Source organism: Trichomycterus rosablanca, chromosome 8 (genome assembly GCF_030014385.1).
Source record: "Trichomycterus rosablanca isolate fTriRos1 chromosome 8, fTriRos1.hap1, whole genome shotgun sequence".
Classification (NCBI taxonomy): Eukaryota; Metazoa; Chordata; class Actinopteri; order Siluriformes; family Trichomycteridae; genus Trichomycterus; species Trichomycterus rosablanca.
In genome coordinates, this window is record NC_085995.1 from 22,513,527 (window position 1) to 22,520,872 (window position 7,346).

General features: G+C 38.3%; 1 long non-coding RNA gene and 1 other non-coding gene across 2 annotated transcripts; both read right to left on the minus strand.

Moving 5' to 3' along the window:
- Positions 1–5,650: 5,650 nt before the first annotated feature.
- On the minus strand, positions 5,651–6,146 carry LOC134318983 (uncharacterized). Its single transcript, XR_010013456.1, has 2 exons — positions 6,033–6,146; positions 5,651–5,932 (listed from the first exon to the last, which is right to left on the minus strand). It is a non-coding gene; the product is annotated as an uncharacterized LOC134318983 (long non-coding RNA).
- Positions 6,147–7,064: 918 nt separating this feature from the next.
- trnaa-ugc (transfer RNA alanine (anticodon UGC)) lies at positions 7,065–7,136 on the minus strand. Its single transcript has one exon. It is a non-coding gene; the product is annotated as a tRNA-Ala (tRNA).
- Positions 7,137–7,346: the final 210 nt, after the last annotated feature.

Sequence of the window (7,346 nt, forward strand, 5' to 3'; positions counted from 1 at the left end):
GGTACCTTGTCAGTGAGTGTACATGACAACACACATGGTGGACAGTAGATAACAGAAACACACAAAAACACAAAAAGTACTTGACTATAGAGTAAATAATCAAAATTATAATCCTGGCTGTACAAGAAGGTCTATTAGATTATTTGTTAATTATCAGTATGCATCAGTGCTGTGACAATTACCAATTTGGTATTTGATATTTTAAAACAGTACACTGCCAAGAAGAGGCCAAATATGTGCCTAAATTACAGGTGTATCATTTATAAAAAGTATAAGATCCTTTAATGTTGGAAGCAAAACAGTCTCAAAATTTATTACAGTGAATCAGACATACAAACATAGTGTACTGACAGGAACAGACAGACAGAAACATTTGTCTAAATGGTCAGGAAAAAAGGTTTGCCATAAGTCACAAGCGGCTGGAACATGGGTGACACTGTCTATAGTCAAGTGACTTTCACCATGGGCTCAGAAGCAGACATGCAAGAATGTTTCTTCTCACTTTACTTCAGAGTTTATTGCTTATTACAGTGGTACCTTGTAACTCAACGTCCCCTAAACTCAAAATCTTTGAAACTCAACGCCCTTCGTCAAGAAATTTGTACCCTTAAAGTCAACATTTCCCTTAAACTCAATGTGTTCAGTTTGTTTTTTAAAAATGTATTTATTCAAATTTTCATTAAATTAACAATAACTTGGCTTGAGCAGTGCAGTAATATGTCATCAAAGTGTGCATAAGAGACGAAACTGCATTTGTGTGGAATAACCGTCAGATTCACTCTGAAAGCTCCACATGTATCTGTGTTTAGCTGGATTTTTACTGTTTCACTTTTAAACAACCCCATTATTTTACATATGCCTCCACATAACCATGGAACGCATTAACAGGTTTCCCATACATCCTTATGGGAAAAATACCTTGAAACTCAACGCCTTTTAAACTCAATGCCAGTCCCAGAACCAACTGATGTTGAGTTTAAGGTACCACTTTACTTGATGTTGCTGTATGTCCAAACCCCATTTCAAGTTGAAATGTATAAAATAAGAATCAGCACAGTGTTACGTATCTTGAATCTTTATTCAACTGATAAAAGTACAAGTAAAAGTTTTCCAATGTTTTCACTGATCAACTTCATTGTGTTTTGTAAATATAAACACATTTAGAATTTGATTCTTGTAACTTACTCCGAAGAAATTGGGACAAAGGTGTGTTTGCTGCTGTATTCCACCACTGTTCCTATTAATGAGACTTTTTAATGGTTTGAGAACTAGGGACACTAATTGTTACAATTTTGCAAGTGGAAATGTTAAACCATAAATTCAAAGTCTACAGTTGCATATCATACAGAATGAGACCTGCCATTGTCTTGCTGAAATAACCATGGACCTCCTGGAGAAAGATGTAGCATTAGTGGCAGCATGTGTCTCTCTAAAATCCCAACATACGCTTCCGCAAGTCACTCATGCCATGGGCACTTATGCACCCCCATACCATGACAGATGTTGGCTTTTGAACCATTCTCTGATAACAGTCTAGATGGTCCATTTAATCTTTGGCACAGAGAACTTAACTTTTGTAAACAGGGTCTGCATGAAGTTCATCATCATTATCAGAGGTCCACTGTTCAACCACACAACCTAACTGACAACAACCAACGTTCACAGTTAATGTGTTTTATAATTTATTTCGTAACAGGAAACAACTTATTGGATTAAGGGTGCTTAAAAATGGCAAAAGGCTGCATTGTTGCTCCTGTTGACATAGTGACAAGCCTAACCCAGTTTAAAGGTCACAAGCTGGAGGGCTGGTAGCATAGTATGCACTGTATTTTAGGACTGTGTGTGAATGGGGTTGTGTGTTGCAGACAGAATGATCGAACACCCACAAAAAACCCTGTGAACTTGGGTTTCCCTAACAACTGAGATTGCCCTCTGAGGAACTCACCAGTACAATAGATAGCCATTGTGTGCCACAGAGAAGCCAACAGGAACATGTTTATGATCATACGACAATGAAGACCAGAGAATGTGAGATGAGTTAATCACTACAAACCATATCTATTTTGTAATGATGACTTCATAACAACTAATTGTGTGATCATGAGATTAAAAATTGATATGATAAGTCGTGGAGCTTTACTGATATAAAGGAATCAGTAAACAGGTGACATTCATAGTCACCACATTTTAACCGAGTTGATAATTTTGTATGAATTTATGAATCTATTAGAGAGAGCTCCTACTGACCATCAGCAAAATATATTACCACTTTAAATAAATCTTTAAAACTTTTGGAGATGCAATCTCTATTTATTTGACGTACTTTCTAAAGGCACACCCCTTGGTTTTTAATGACCCACAATTTACACTGCACTGCCAGGACAGAAACCAAGCCATGATGTCCAAGGAACTGTTTGTTTGTTTGTTTATTATGATTTTAATGTCATGTTTTACACTTTTGGTTACATTATTGACAGGAACGCTAGTTACTCGTTACACAAGATTCATCAGGTCACAAGGTTATATTGAACTCAGTCATGGACAATTTTGTATCTCCAATTCACCTCACTTGCATGTCTTTGGACTGTGGGAGGAAACCGGAGCACCCGGAGTAAACCCACACACACGGGGAGAACATGCAAACTCCACACAGAAAGGACTCGGACCGTCCCACCTGGGGATTGAACCCAGGACCTTCTTACTGTGAGGCGACCGTGCTACCCACTTAGCCACCATGTTGCCCCCAAGGAACTGTCTTCACTCTAAATGTGGCACGTCATGGATCAGGACAAGGATATAAAACAATATCTAAGGCGTAAAGTGTTTTCAGAACCAAAATAGACTAAATTTTTAAACTCGAATTGACACAACTGACCTTTAAGTGGGACAAACAAAACACACTTTTACTAGCCCAGTAACAACATATTTAATCATGGATTGTATTTGAATAGGTTTCACTAGATGTGTAAACACTTAAAGGAACAAGAGAGAGGGAAGGGAGGTTAGTCCACCATGAAGAATGGTCAACTGCCCAAATCCAGGTGTTCCATTCTTGTAAATATCCAACAAAATGTGCAGATGTACAGTAACTGCGACTAATGAGGTGTCTGAAAACTTCTGTAAAAAATGTTTTTACTTTGTCATTATGAGTGATTAAGTGTACATTGGTTGGCAAAAATATATTCAGTCTAAAACAAGTCAACACAAAAAATCAAGAGTTTTCAATTATTTTTGAATCCACTGTTGCTTTATTTACAGTATATGGTGACATTCATACATACTGTATTAAGTAACAACTTAATCTGGTCAGTTTCTGGATCATATACTATAAGTATCACCAGTTGTTGTTGTTGTAAAAGTGGAATTTAACTATTTCTTTTACAGAAATGCAAGTTACCCATATCATTGTCATCAACACACACAGGAAAATGTGCTTAATTTCACGGACCTAATTTTTCACTAATCAGAGATTACACCGATTTTTAAAGAAAAGTGCCACATATTACAACAGTCATTAAATAACACACATAAACTGAATGATAGAATCAATAGAAGCTACAATACACAGCACAGCTACCCTAATAGCTCCCTCTCAAAGACCAAAATGCTCATCCGTGTTTTGACACACCATCTTCTGCGTCCACATAATGGGAGTTTTCCAAACTCAGTTACACGTGTAGTGGTTTCAGCTGCTTTACACTTCGACATCTTGGACATTTTTTCTAACTGATTGCTAATGTAACTGAGCATCTTTGGAATTTGCTGAGTTTATAAAGAAAGAAATAAACTGCACATAGACAAACTACACAGAGATGATAATGTGTGTAGAGAAGCACACTTTATGGAATTCCCAAAGAGACAAAAACCACTTAATATGTAAACACATACAGTACATCAAACATTGTCAGCAGACTACACCACAGAAAAGTCTGTTACATTAAGGTAATTGCCATGTGATTGCTAGGACTGCCTCATATTGAATAGTGTGCAGCGCCTCATATTTCATATGCTACGTGAATGTTAAATTGCTAAACCTTAAATTTAGAATTTTACAGCAAATTGCATATTACACAGGAGACGGGTCATTTCACGGTCCATGACGCGATTTTCACGGACGTGAATTAGGTAGGGCCTTGATTGGGGATCACAATGTCCATTATTTATTTTAATATATATTAAGTCAATTTAAAAGTGGACACATCAGACCACAGCACACCTATCCACTTTGTGGTAGTTCATCTCAGATGAGCTTAAACTCTGCAGCGTTTTTGAATATTGCTTATTATTATTGCTTCTGTTTTGCATTGTAGAATCTTAACTTGCCTTTGTAGGTACAAAGAGAAACTGTTTACTGACAAAGGATTTTCAAAAGTATTACCAAGCTCATGTGGTTATATTTATTATAGAAGCATGCCAGATTTAATGCAGTGACATCAAAGAGGTTGACAGTCACAGACATTCAATATTGGGCTTTTCAGTTATAGTTAACAACCATCACTCCTCTAGGAAAGTTTACCACAACATTGTGCAGTGTCTTTGTGTGTATATTTAGTAGAGCTGGGTGGTTCCTGAATCACCCAGGTTAATTATTCGAATCTTCATACTGAATCAGGAATTACGAGTCCGAGGTCTCAATTAACCCGGATCCTATGAGTCCTCTGATTGGCTGCTGCTAAGTACACAATGCAAGTGAGCAGACTCACCGGAAACACCGTGGACTGTGATTTGGTTGAACCGACTTTACTCCAGTCCGTGAATCTAAGTAATAAGTTAAATATTCCAATAAACAAGCGGTTAAACACACTGGTGTTTGTTATGTGGCCGATTTTATGCACATGCTATTATTATTGTTCTTATAATAATAATAATAATATTTTTTTATCAGTAGTAGTGGTATAGATTAGTAATGCAGCATATTTTTTGTAAGCAAAACAACAACAAAATATAGTTATATTATTATTAAAATGCAAATGTTTACAGGCTACTTTAGGACTGTACCACTTCCTAATGAGTATCATAGCCTTCCCCATGGTAATTTATTGACTGTTTTGGTGCCACTGTGGCTGCCTGACTGGGTCAAGTTACCATGGCAATTTGTTGTTGACCATCCCCCTTGAACCCTTGATCCATTAATATACCCATCTGATTGGTAGGTGAGTTCACCCCCCTCTCCCCCCTCTCCCCCCTCCTTGTCCCTATCCCCCATGATCAAGATTCCACTTAGAAAAAAGTGTCAACTTGTCACTGACAAGTAGGGTTGCCAACCGTCCCGTAAAATATGGAATTGTTCCTTATTTGGAAACTAAATGTCGTGTTCCGTATTGAACTGATATGGAATGCGCTTTATTCCGTATTTTTATCAATTAATTTTATCAATGGGAGAGAAATGCTGCAGATTAGACTGAGACTTCCACACTGGAAGAAGCTGAACTACAGCAAAATTACCCTAGGAAGAAATCTAGTTTGTTAACTAAAATTACTTTGTGGAAGAAAATATCAAATTGACAGTGTACGTGTGATATGAAATTCTAACAAAATATAATACAAAAAAGTAACATGCCAGCAAAAGATGCCACACAGTTTGTTATGGTCTAAGACCAACTGGACAGAAAGATGGAACCACAATGCAGAGAATAAGACTAAGACCAGGTACGGGGCGATAAGTTTATTAACAACAACTATAGCAAATACAAGGGAGGTAAAGGTACTGGTAGAGGCTGGATGGGAACAGGGAGCTGACTGGCGAGGCTGGAAACACGGCAAGGGGGCCAGGAGGGCAGAACCGGACGGACAGGCAGGAGGCAGAGAGTGTGGCGTAGCAGGACGAGACAAGAAGCTGGTCGACTGAATCCGGACAGTCAGGACAGGAAGGTCTTGGCGGCGAGGAACACAGCTGGGAGGTGGTACCACGGAGTTAAGCAGGAGGTAGGAACTGAAACAGGCAAAAAAACAAGAGCAGTGAACAAACCAGGAAATACAACAGGCATAGGAGCCTAAAGGTAGCTTTAGCATTTCGTGCTTCAGCACAATACCAGCAACGTAGCGCAGACGATCTGGCAAGGAGTGGAGAGAAAGCTGCTGTCTTTATGCACTGCTTAACGAGGAGGTAATGAGGATCAGGTGAGAGGTAGCAGTGGCTGGAAGATCTGATTGGTGCTCTGAAGACAACTCGCTCCACCAATAGATCCCTGAAAGCCCGCACACGCCCACACACACACAACACACTCACAGAAAGGGACCGGGGTAAAATAACAAGACTTGGGGAAAATGGAGAGCTAAGGGACGTACTCTAACACAGTTGAGTTTATTTCAAACAGTGCCCACTGTAATACATAAACTAAACAAGACAAAAATTTTGAGAAATGTTCAGCATTTTTTATACCAGGTCTGTTTTATTTTTTTTTTAAAGTGAAATTTGCAATAGTTTGCACCATTGAGAAAAAATGTTACATGATGTTCTTCATGCATGTTGTTTTGCCTAAAATATGGTTCTGATTTATTGTTATAAAGAGCGAAAATAATATATGTTAAACAGCCTATATTAAACATTTTGATAATGTTCCTATGACGGTGTAAGACCCTTAATATTTTTTATAGGTTTTTATGCCAAAGCAACCCCCACCCTATGCCTTCCGCCAACCTGCCAGCCCAGGGTGTTCCTTATTTCCAGTTCTGAAAGTTGGCAACCCTACTGACAAATTAAGAGAGAAGGATTTATTTACAGAATCTGAGTGCATGGAAGACAAGTGATATTTGGATGCATTTTTCATGCAGTAAATCAATCACAGTCAAGATGTCAGTACAAGTGACTCAGATTAACCCGAGTCCATAAAATGAACCGAATTTACCACCACTAATATTTAGTGAGAACTTTTGTAACGTCTGCTTTCTATTCCAGCCATGCTGATATTTTTGTCCACTAGGGGCCTCTGACAGACACGGAAACACAATTTTATTAAGAATACTATGCCGAAAACATTTAACGCTGTGTGAAACTACGTGAAAGTACTCAATACGTATACTACACAATTAATGACACAGCATGAAAAATATAATAATGTGTCTGGAGATGCCGGGGATTGAACCCGGGGCCTCATACATGCAAAGCATGCGCTCTACCACTGAGCTACATCCCCTGACTGAACACACGTCTCACAACACGGCTTTTTATATTCACGGCTACAAGCTAACATGCTAACTATTTTCAATTTCACTTTCAAACTCGTCACAACGCCGTCAGTCAGCTTCGCGTTAAGAGTCTCGGGTGTATCAGCGTTTGAATTTATCTTTACACCTAGTCACGTAATGTTGTTATTTTTTAATTACAAATATCTTAAATGCTGGTT